The sequence below is a fragment of the Dasypus novemcinctus genome, chromosome X, assembly GCF_030445035.2.
Source record: "Dasypus novemcinctus isolate mDasNov1 chromosome X, mDasNov1.1.hap2, whole genome shotgun sequence".
Taxonomy (NCBI): Eukaryota; Metazoa; Chordata; class Mammalia; order Cingulata; family Dasypodidae; genus Dasypus; species Dasypus novemcinctus.
In genome coordinates this window covers 74,219,892-74,232,252 of record NC_080704.1, presented here as the reverse complement: position 1 = coordinate 74,232,252, position 12,361 = coordinate 74,219,892, and the positions used below count along the sequence as shown (strand labels likewise).

The following is a 12,361-nucleotide window of genomic DNA, read 5'->3' as shown; positions in this document are numbered from 1 at the left end:
TCACCTCAGGAGCTGTTCCAGGGCTGGAATTGAAAGCTCTACTTCCTAAAAACAGGGGAGGAAGAGATGGTTGGGCACCAACATCAGCTACTGATGAGTAACTTCAGCAGTCTAAAGTATAATTTTGAACAGGTAACGATTGAACCTGTCCAAGTCAGAAAGAGGCTGGTAGCCACCGTCTTAACATGAGGGGAAGCAGGTCAAACTGAAAATCACAGTCCTGGTAGAGACTGGTTTCTTTCCATCAAGATCAGATTGGAGCTCTAACCTATGTCCCAACCCCACCTCCAGCAGGAAGGAAGCTAGGGGGTACAGTGATAGCCTCTCTGGGAAATTAATGGCCAAGCTGTGGAGGCTGGTGATTATCATACTTTGCAGCACAAGCTGCCCCAGAAGCTATTGTGTGGCTGGAATTGGAATCTCTTTTTCCCAAAAGCAGGGGGGAAGGGGACAATTGGCCACCAATTTCAGCTACTAATTGGTAGACTCGGCTGGCTAAGGTATAACCTTAGGAATAGCTAGGTTGTGAATCCTGTCCAAGTAGGAAAGAGGCTGGTGTCCACAATTTGAATTCACCCCCCAGTATGAGAGGAAGCTGGGCTGACAGAAAATCACAGTCATTGTAGGGACGAGCTCCTTTCACCCAGATTGGCCTGCAGCCCTAGGCTATGCTTCAGCCCCACCTCTGGCAGGAAGGAGCCTGATGAGACATGAAACAGCCAGTCCAGGTAACTTCAGGTACCTTTGGATGGCACAGACTGAATTATCAGAAGTCCACTGGAGCAGCTGTGGTCATCTTGGATCTGCATTGCATAGATTGCTTCCCATACCTGCAGTTCCATCCCCAAATCAGGCAGGAGATAATGGGGTGTGAATCTTCATCAGTTTCTCTGGGCAACTAGAGTCTGCACTACTTGGATTATTCCACACAGCTGTTACTCTGTCCCTACCCTTGGAAAAAGAAAGTTGGGAGAAGCTTCATTGGTCCCTGGGGTAATGAGGGCAGTTTGAGCCTCCACAGCTTATAACACCAACAATGCCCATCAATCCTACTGCACAACCAGCAAGGGAGAATGGACAGAAAGCCCTAAACTAAAGAGAAAAACTGCACCCAGAATAAATACACTAGTAAGACAGATAAGAAGACACAAACAAAATTTTTACAAAAATATTACAATCCACACCAAGAAACAGGAAGATATGGCCCAGTTAAAGGAACAAGATAAGCCTCCAGATAGCAGAAATAAGTTGAGAAAACTAATCATAAATGTTCGAACAAATCTCCTTAATAAATTCAGGGAGATGACTAAAGAGATTAAGGATATTAAGAAGACATTGGATGAGCACAAGAAGAATTTGAAAGTATATATAGAAAAATATCAGATCTTATGGGAATGAAAGGTGTAGTAAATGAAAATTTAAAAACATCATAATCATAATAGCAGATTTGAGAAGACAGAAGAAAGAATTGGTGCGCTTGAATAAATGGCCTCTGAAAGTGAACACACAAAAGAACAGATGAAGAAAAGAATGGAAAAAATTGAACAAGGTTTCAGGGAATTAAATGACAGCAACACATGTGCAAGCATACATGACATGAATGAGAAGAGAAGGGCAAAGGGGCAGAAGGAATATTTGAAGAAATTATAGTAGAAAATTTCCCAATCCTATTGAAGGGCAAAGATATCCATGTCCAAGAAGCACAACATACTACCATCCGAAAAAATCCAAATAGACCAACTCCAAGACACATACTCCTCAGAATGTCAAATGCCAAAGAGAAAAAGAGAATCTGACAACAGCAAGATAAAAGTAATGCATAATATATAAGGGATACCCAATAAGATTAAGTGCTGATTTCTCACCAGAAAACATGGAGGCAAGAAAACAATTGGTATGATACATTTAGGGTACCATAAGAGGAAAACTTCCAGCCAAGAATCTTATATCCAGCAAACTTGTCTTTCAAAAATGAGGGTGAAATAAAATGTGGTATATACACACAATGGAATACTACTCAGCTGTAAGAACCAATACACTACAATCGCACGTGATAACATGGATGAACCTTGAGAATCTTATGTTGAGTGAAGCAACCCAGGCATTGAAGGACAAATACTACATGACCTCAATGATATGAAATAAGTTAACTGCCTCAGAGAGCTAGAGTCTGGAAAAGTGGCTTACAGGAAATCAGGGGGTGGAGGAAGGATGTGAGTTAATGTCTGCAGGGGTGGAATCTGTGATGAGCTGGTGGTAAGTATGAGCACAAAGAAGGGACAAAATGGGGGCAAGGGGTTACCTTCGGGTGGGGTTTTCTGGGGTTGAGGGAGGCTGGGAATGGGAAGAGAGGTAATATTGTCCAAGAAATAGGTGGGAGGGAGGGGCAACATACGAACAGGGGAGAGTGTCAGAAGTTCGTTGAGAACTAAATGTTGAGTAAAATGTATCAAAGTATAAGTAGGAGGGTTACCTGGTTAGGACGCTCAGGGGGTATGGTCTGATGCGGGACAGACTCCGGAGGGAATAGCTGAAGGCTCATTTTGCCAAGGTGGGTTCTACCATTGGGTGGGGTGGACCCATATCCTGGGGAAGACTAATGCCGTTGAATAGAGAGAACTGTATCTCTCGTGAGAAAGGACGGCTCCCAGGGCATTAGATTGGCAGGCGTTGTGGGCCCTAAGGGGAGGGGAAAATGGATGTGGAATGGATGGAACAAAGGTAAATAAGGGGGCAAAAGAGGAGTTATATGAGAGTACACGAGGATGAATATAAAACAGCTAATATTACACCAAAAACATATAGGGGACGACAGACTAATAATGAAAACCATAAGACAAAACATAGGATAACTAAAAAATTTAGAAAACTGTACAACCTAAAGTATGGACCACATAGTAAGCACAAATGTCACCTTGTTTGAAAACTATAGTTTCGGAATCTGTACATCAGTTTCAGGAAATATGATATGAATAAGTTAAAAGATTATTGCTGTGGAAGGGAAAAGGTTTTATGGTGGATCTGGGGAAATACTGTATATTGTATATATGAATTTCGGTGATCTAAGACTCTTCTGAAGCTGACATTATTTTGGGATTCACTTTACGGGAAGTTTTGGATCACAGAGTGGTTCAACAATGGCAGCGGAGGAATACTGATATGGGATGTTATTGACAGGATATATATGGTTGACAGGGAGTTATACAGGGCATATGCCCAGGGTATATGGTAATGTCTATATATACTCAGAGTGGAAACAATTAAAAACAACAGCTGGGGGGGGTACTGGGCTCCTGGCCGGGGGGTCACTGTTGTGGGCCCTGGGAGAGCAGCGGCAATCCTCCAGGTGCAACGGCAAGAACCAGGAAGGAAGGAGGGCCCAACAGTGGGCTCTTGATACTAATGGCTACACTTTTGAGCCTATACACCTGCAATAAGAACAAGGCCTAGAGTAGCATTGTGCCTGGGGGTTTCCTCCTGACAGCCTTCATGTTACTCAAATGTGGCCACTCTCACAGCCAAACTCAGCATGTAGATGAGATGCATTCCCCCCAGCGTGGGACACGACACCCGGGGATGAGCCTCCCTGGCACCAAGGGATCACTACCACATACTAGCTGAAGAAGCAACTAGAAAATGACCTTGAATTAAAGATTCAATGCAGAACAGCAGAATACACCTGTCTACATATAATAACATGACTTCGGGAAGCTGTTTGACCTAATGTAAGGGGGAAATGGAAAGGAGAAATGAGATTATAAGGCTGTGAGTCTCTAAAAAAGAGTCTGGAGGTTGTCAGAAGGAATACCCCTATGTACAACTGAACAGAGTCTAAGAGACAGATAAGGTAGATACAACCCCAGGTATTGGTTCTTTTGAGGGATAAAGAGACCCACGGGATCTATGGTCATGGCAGAAGGGGTTCACTGCCATGACAGATGGCCCTTCTTTGGAGCTGGTGTTTCTGCGTGATGGAATTGGACTCAGAGGTGATCTCTTTTCACAAGACTTGCATGCTACTTTATTGGAATTGTAGTTGGTGCTGGGTTTAAAATATATGTAGGGGATTTGAATCTCTGGACTGATAATATGACACGCAGGCCCAGAGCCTCAACAGACTTCAGCTCCTACACTTTGATTTATTGGACTTACTCCACTCAGCTAACATGGAGTTGAAGAAGGTCAACCACCACAACATGGAGTCTAGAGTGTCTACAACTGGAAGCGGGAGGAGTGCATCCAGTACCCATGTGGAATCTAAGCCCTCACTTGACATAGGTGTGCAATGGACACAACCAATCCAATGTCCACAGAGAAAATGTGGAATGGGTGTGGGAACGGTAGCCATGGTGGCTGCTGGGTGTGGGGAACGGGAGGAAGAGATGAGATGTGGAGGCGTTTTCGGGACGTGGAGTTGTCCTGGATAGTGCTTCACGGACAATTACGGGACATTGTAGATCCCCCCAGGGCCCACTGGATGGAACGTGAGAGAGTCTGGGCTATGATGTGGACCACTGACTGTGGGGTGCAGTGATGCTCAGAGATGAATTTACCAGGTGCAATGGATGTGTCATGATGATGGGAGAGAGTGTTGCTGTGGGGGGAGTGGGGGGCGGGGGCGGTGGGGTTGAATGGGACCTCATATTTTTTTTATGTAATTTTTTAAAAAAATAATAAATAAATAATTTTTAAAAATGAGGGTGAGATTAGAATATTCACAGAGAAACAGAAACTGAGGGAATTTCTAAGTGAGAGAATAAATTTTCAGGAATTACTAAAGGGTGTGCTAGAGCCTGAAGAGAAAAGACAGGAGAGAAAAGCCTGGAAGAGAGTCTAGAAATGAAGGTTTTATCAATAAAAGTAACAAAAAGTATCAAAAGAGTGGTGAAAATAAAATATGATGGATAAAATTCAGTCAAGAATAAACTTAACCAATGATGTAAAGCACTTATATTCAGAAAACTGCAATTCGATGTTAAAAGAAATTCAAAAAGGCCTAAATAACTGGAAGAACATTACATGCAAACGGATTGGAAGACTAAATATCATTAAGATGTCAATTCTACTCAAATTGTCATACAGATTCAATGCAATCACAATAAAAGTTCCACAAATCTTTTTTTTTTGAAAACACAATTATCAATATAATTTCGAAGGGTAAGGGGTCCTGAATACCCAGAAATATCTTAATAACGAAAAGCAAACCCTCATCTCCAGACTTGAAATCATATTACCTATCTACACAGGAAAAACAACATGGTACTTGCATAAAGACAGACACATAGACCAATGGAACAAAACCAATATTTCAGAAACATACCCTCACATATATGGTCAAGTGATTTTTGACTAGCCTCTCAAACCCACACAGCTCAAGCAGAACAGTCTATTCAAAAAGTGGTGCTGAAAGAACTGGAAGTCCATAGCCCAGTGAAGGAAAGAAGACCCCTATCTCACACCTTATCCAAAACTTAACTTAAATTGGATAAAAAAATCTAAACATAAAAGCAAGAACCATAAAGCTTTCAGAAGAAAATGTAGGAACATATCTTCAAGACCTGGTGGTAGGTGGTGGATTCTTAAAGGAGATAAGAGGATGACAGAGATGGACTACTAATTTGGAATGTATGTAGAAGTTTTAAATAGCTTTACTGACCATTGACCATGAGGTGCAGAGGTGCCCAAAGATGTACTTACCAAATGCAATGGATGTGTCATGATGATGGGAATGAGTGTTGCTGGGGGGGGGGGGGGGGAGAGGTGGGGTGGGGGTGGTGGGGTTGAATGGGACCTCATATATATATATTTTTTAATGTAATATTATTACAAAGTCAATAAAAAATAAAATAAAATAAATAAATAGCTTTACTGTAAAAGTGTGGAAATGTATAGAGTGGATGGTAACAAATAGTAACAGCTAGTTTATAAATGGGGATGTGGCTGAAAATGGTAGTGTAGGTATGTAAATGCCAAATTACAGAATGCTAGAGAATAATCTAGGAACCAAAGAGCACACTAAATCAAGAGGTGAATGAAAATTGTGGTTGATGGTACAGATGCAAGAGTGTACTTTGTGAGCTAGAGAAAATGTACCCCACTACTGCAGGGTTGTGGTAATGTAGAGAAGCATGGGAAAAATACAACTGGAGTGACCAATGGACTATTGTTAGCAGTAATAATATAATATTCTTGCATCTATGCCCAAGATGCACTGTGTTGATAATGGGGCAGTATGGAAAATCTGTGCCAAATGTACACTATGCACGTGGTAACAATCAGATGATATTATCTTCTCTGGAAAAATGCTCCACCACAATGTGGTGTGTTGATAGAGGAATGTTGTTTGGGAATTCTGCACATGTGCATGATCATTTTATAAGTTTAAAACTTCTGTCACAAAAAAGATATTTAAAAAATAATAACATGTGGGTTGGGAGGAAAATACACCAAATGTAAGATAAGGACTATAATTAGTAGTAAGAGTTTGACAATATTCTTTCATAATTTTTAACAATCGTCTCACAACAATGCAAGGTGTTGGTGGAGGGTTGATATATGTGACCTTTCTGTGATGTTATGCATGCCTGTTTGTAAGTTCACAACTTTTACTATACACTTGTTTATGTATGTTCTTATATAAATGATATAAAGATAATAATAATAGTGGGGGTTGTGGAAAATACTTTATTAGTAATATTTTAACAGTGTTCTTTAATCATTACTTAAAAATGTTTAGCAACAATGCAAGGTATTGGTGGTAGGGTGAGTTATGGGAGTCCTGTATGATGTTATATATATTTGTTTTGTAAGTTCAAAACTCTTACTATACCCTTATTGTTTATGTATGTTTGAGTGAAATATTTCAAGAAATTTTAAAAATATATAGGCAGTTCCCATATGCACCACTCCCCACACCCTCCACCTTTTCCACATCAATAACTTCTCTCATTACTGTGGTACATTCATTGCAATTGATGAATACATTTTGGAGCACTACTACATGGCATGGATATTTTACATTGTAGTTTACACACTTTCACAGTCTATTCAGTGGGTTATGGCAGTATATATCATGTCCTGTATCTGTCCCTGCAATATCATTCAAGACAACTCCAAGTCTCGAAAATGTCCCCATATCACACTTCCTTTTCCCTTTCCCAGGCTTCAGCAACTCCCATAGCCACTGTACTCACATCGATGATATAATTTCTTCCATTGCTACAGTCACAATTATTCTATAGTAGAATAGCAATGAGTCCACTTTAATCCATATTTTATTCCTCCATCTTGAGGACCCTGGGTGGCGATGCCCACTCCACCTCTCAGTTGAGAGCAGGCTTTGATCCCACGTGTCTGGTCGATAGGAATCTCATGCCTGCAGCTGTAGACTCTATCGGTTCCTTGGTATGGTGGTTGTCCATCCTCACCTCCCTGTTAGCTGACCTGGGTAAGTCGAAGGAACTGGAGATTAGGTGCTGCAATGCTGCTGATGCTCAGGGCCCACCTGGCCCTTAAATGCAAACATTTAGGCTTATAAATTTCCCTCTCAAATTGCCATCACTGCATCCCATAAGTTATGATACATTCAGCCCTTGTTTTCATTTTTTCAAGAATTTACCAATTTCCCTTGTAATTTTTTCTTTGACCCACTGATTGTTTATGAGATTATTTAACTTCCTTTTATTTGTGGAATTTCCAGTTGTCTGCTTGTTATTGATTTCTAGCTTCATTCCATTGTGCAAGCTTCATTCCAAAGTGCAAGATGATCCTTTGCATGATTTCAGTTTTTCTAAATTTATTGAGACTTTGTGACCCAGCATGTGATCTATCCTGGAGAATGATCCATTTGCTTTTTAGAATAATGTATATTCTGCTGGTTTGGGTTGCAGTGTTCTGTATATATCTGTTAGGTCTAGATCATTTATCATATTATTCATGTTCTCTATTTTCTTATTGATCTTCTGTCTAGATGTTCTATCTACTCAAGACAGTGGGGATTTGAAGTCTCTAGCTATTATTGTGGATGTGTCTATTTCTCTCTTCAGTTTTGCCAGTGTTGGCCTGATGTATTTTGGAGCAATATGGTAATGGAAATAAATATTTATGATTTGTATTTCTTCTTGCTAGATTTTACTTTTTATTAATATATAAAATCATTCTTTGTCTCTTAAAACAGTCTTTGACTTAATTTCTATTTTTTCCCAATATTAGTATAGCTACCCCAATTCCTCTGTGTTTACTAATTGCATGGAATATCTTTTTCCATCCTATTTTCCATCCTAGTTTCCATCAACCTATTTGTATCTTTGGTTCTAAGTTGAGTCACTTGTAAGCAAAATATATTTGCATCATGCTTTTTATCCATTCTGCCAACTTGTGTCTTGTTAGAATAGTAACAAATCTATAATAAAATAGGAATATGTCTAATTTAGTCCACTGTTTAATCCCCAGTCTTGAAGATTTGGGAATGGTGATGTTTTGACTCCTGAGTATGAGCCTCCCTGGCACTGAGGGATTATTACTAAGCACCAACTAGCAATGTATCTTGAAAAAGACCTTGACCAAAAAGAGGAAATGGTAAATACAAATGAGTTTATATGACTAAGAGATTTCAAAGTGAGTTGTGAGATAATTCCAAAGGTTATGGTTATGCCTGTCTTAGGTGGATTTCACTGGCTGCCACAAAAAACAGTGACTGTAGCAAGGGTGCACCTGAGGGCCCTAGAGACGTCTGTTCACTATAGGCAGAGCAGAAAACCACAAGGAATTGACTCTCCATTGATGGGTTTTACGTTGTGATATAGGATATCCTATCTCCCCAATGTAAGAGAGTTGGACTCATAATTTCTCTACACATTATTCTTATGCCCCTTTTATTTGAACCGATAATTAGTACTATACTGTTAAAATGTGTCCCAGAGAATTAAATCTGGCTATTCATATGCTGGTTAGACCCTGAATCTCAGCAGAGTTGCAGTCAACACCTACTCTCCAGTTCATCAGACTCACCCAGGACAACTAACAAAAGAATGATGATGGACAACATCCATCCCAAATAAACAGAGTATGTGCACCTGCAAGCAAGTCAGTTCCATCTATCTGCCCCATAGGATCTAGGGCCCCTCTCAATTGGAAGCAGAGTGGGCATCACCTTCTCCAATTCTTCAAGATTGAGAAATGAACAAACATAAGGTGGAATGCAACCATGGACTAAAGTAAACATTATTATTCTATTATAGACATTATTATTCTAGCAATTGAAGAACTTTTATCACTGATATAAAGGCAGTGGACACCAGAGGTTCTTAGGAGATGGAGAAGGAAGAACAGGTGTAGCATAGGGCATTTTTGGCACATTGGAATTGTTCTGCATGAAACTGCAGTGATGTCTACAAGCCATCATACATTTTTTCAAAACCTATAAAATTTTGCAACACAAAGTGTAAACCATAATGTAAACTGTAGACTGTGGTTATTAGCAATGCTTCTATATATGTTCATCAATTGTAATAAATGTACCACACTAATTAAAGATGTCATTAATAGGGGAAAATTGGAAAGGGGGAGGTTGTAATGTATATAGGAGTCCTCTATATTTTTGATACAGCATATTTTTAAAAAGTACTTATGCAATAAAACCAGAATATAAAATAAACTCCTTATTTCGCTATGTAGAACAGTATGGAAGCAAGTAAGGTGATCTCCTACTTAATCTTCCTCTGCCCTCCACGCTCAAATATACCTGCTTCCTGGCAAGTCTGAGGCTGGGGGGATCTACACCCTCATTCTTACTCCTTTATAAGCCCTTGTTAGACAGCCTTAGAATCTAAGGGAAAAAGAGCTGGCAAAATTGATGAATGCCAAGCAGTCAATCCCTTCTGAAATGAAAGTAGTTCACAAGGTATTTCCTAAACAGAAGCGAATGTTCAAGATATGAAATATTTAAAAGTCATTGAAGATATGATTAACCTCCACACTGTATTCATCTGGGTGCTCATATAGTGTGCAGAATGAGAAAGGAATCAAGGAGCAGCATTCAGAATCAGTCTTGGGTTATATCCTGATGATGGCTTTCCATCCTGCAGACAGAGGTTGCTTTTCCATGCTGTGAGGGAGGTGGTAAAGGGGGCATGACTTAGATATTGGTGTAGTCTCCTTCACAGAATGGAGTTCATCTCCACAAAAGGGCTTTTCTCAGCTCTATTGGCCCTCTGTATCTGCCCTTTAAAGGCCCATGTAAAGTCCTGCCATGGGTCTCAGGTACTTTGAAGAAGGTGAAGACAAAGAAGATAACAAGGAAACCAGTGAACTTGATAAAAATGTAAGCTCCTAAACAGTTTGCATCTGAGGGGAAATGTACTGTCAAAAATTTGGAGGTCCATTTGGAAGAACTAGCCAGTGCCATTGCATCTGGTCAGGGTTGCTGGCTGGAAAGTTTACAATAAACCAGGGAATGGGGCCCAGTCCAATTTCAAAGAATACCACGAAAGACCATGACTGACTTAATACAGACTATGTTCATCCAACCATATTCATCCCTTAGTAGCAAAGAAATAATCATGAGACTGGAACAAAGAGCCATCCCTCCAATGCTTAGCATATGTAGAGGCTTTTTTCCTGCGTTTTCCACAAGAAACAGTGAAATCACAGTGAAGCTTGTATTGATCACACTGGCACCAATAATGGCATAGAATGTTTCTTCAACATCTACATGTCTGAAGATTCCTGGAGAGTAATAAAACACAGCACTGATTCTAGAGAACTGCTGAGATAGCTGCAGCATGGTGAAAATGATGATAGGCCACTGGTAGCTGGGTGTTTTAAAGAGCTCCAGCATATTGGCTTTCTTTTCTTATGAAATGTTATCAATCTCACCTTTCATCTTCTGCATGTCATTGCTCACATCCTGAATGCCTCCAAATTGCTGGAGGACCTGCTTGGCATACTCTTCTTCCTTTCTATTAATGAGCAAGAATCTGTGACTTTCAGGGAAAAATTGAATGGCTACACTCTGCAAGACATCTGGAATAATGATGAAGACTAATAGCACAGGTCACAGTTCTCCAGATCACATGATGATTTCCAGACCATAGATCTGGGCCACCAGAATCCCAATGATGATACCTGGCTCATTAAGAGTGCTCGTGGCAACCCATAAGGTAGAGGGCGATATCTCTCCAATGTACATAGACATAAAATCTGTACAGAATCCAAATAAGAGGCCAATAACCAAGTGGCCCATGACCAGTATTTTTTTTTAAAGATTTATTTATTTATGTATTTATTTAACCAGTATTTCAATCAAATAAGCTATGTCATAGAATGCCATAAGGCAGCCACCACCGATAGCCAACAGATTGACAATAAGCATCGAATTGTGCCTGCCAAAGAGAAGTACCAGAGGGATGTGAGCAACACCTCAGAGGGACAGTTTCCCATCTTCTCTTCAAAAATGTCATAGCAAAGTTCCTTTGTGATTGTCCCAGGAGTATTGGTGACTGCAGTGTTGCAGTCAAACTGGAAAGTGTGGATTGTGTTGATGGTAGTGGTGATAATTAGAGGTGTGGTAACCTTTTCTGAACCCACGTTCCCAATTTATTCCTTTCAAATCTTCAGTAAAGATCTAGGGGTGGTATTCCAGAGAAACTCGTTTCAGACAAGAAAATCTTCTAAAGTTCCTTCTTAATAACAAGTTTTCTTCTTGTCTTCAGTAATGCTTTACAACCTCACTCTTCATCTTTAGCAGCATCACACTCTAGTGTGTTTTTTAGAACAGCAGTTTTATTGAGATATATGAACATACCATACAGTCCATCCTAAGGTTACAATCAGTGGCTATTATAATCAAAGAGCTGTGCATTCATCACCATAATCAATTTTAGAAGATTTTCATTACCCCAAAAGAAAATCCCCATAACTCTTAACAGTTACTTTGCAATCTCTCTATTCACCCCTAGCCCTTCATAACTAGTAATTGAGTTTTGTTTGTATAAAGTTATATTTATATTTAATATTAAGGGAATCACATAATACATATTATTTTGTGCCTAATTTCCATTACTCAGCATAATGTAATTTAAATTTTTAAATTAGATAAGTTGTGAGCTTAGAAATCAATCATACTGAGGATACAGTACTCCCATGTATCACACAATCTCCAGCACATTGCATTGTTGTGACACATTTATTACAAATTATAAATGAACACCATCAAAATATTATTTTTACCTTTAGTCTATAGCTTATATTTTGTGTATTTTTCCATAAACCACCCTATTATTAACACCATGTATTAGTACTGTACATTTGTTATAGTTCATGAGAGAATGTTCTCATATTTGTGCTCTTAACCACAGTTCAC

The 12,361-nt window shown here is 39.6% G+C and overlaps 1 pseudogene; it reads right to left on the bottom strand.

Annotated features, from left to right (window-relative positions):
* Positions 1 to 10,157: 10,157 nt before the first annotated feature.
* Positions 10,158 to 11,595, bottom strand: LOC101429312 (solute carrier family 2, facilitated glucose transporter member 3 pseudogene; annotated as a pseudogene).
* Between the last annotated feature and the right edge of the window lie 766 nt (positions 11,596 to 12,361).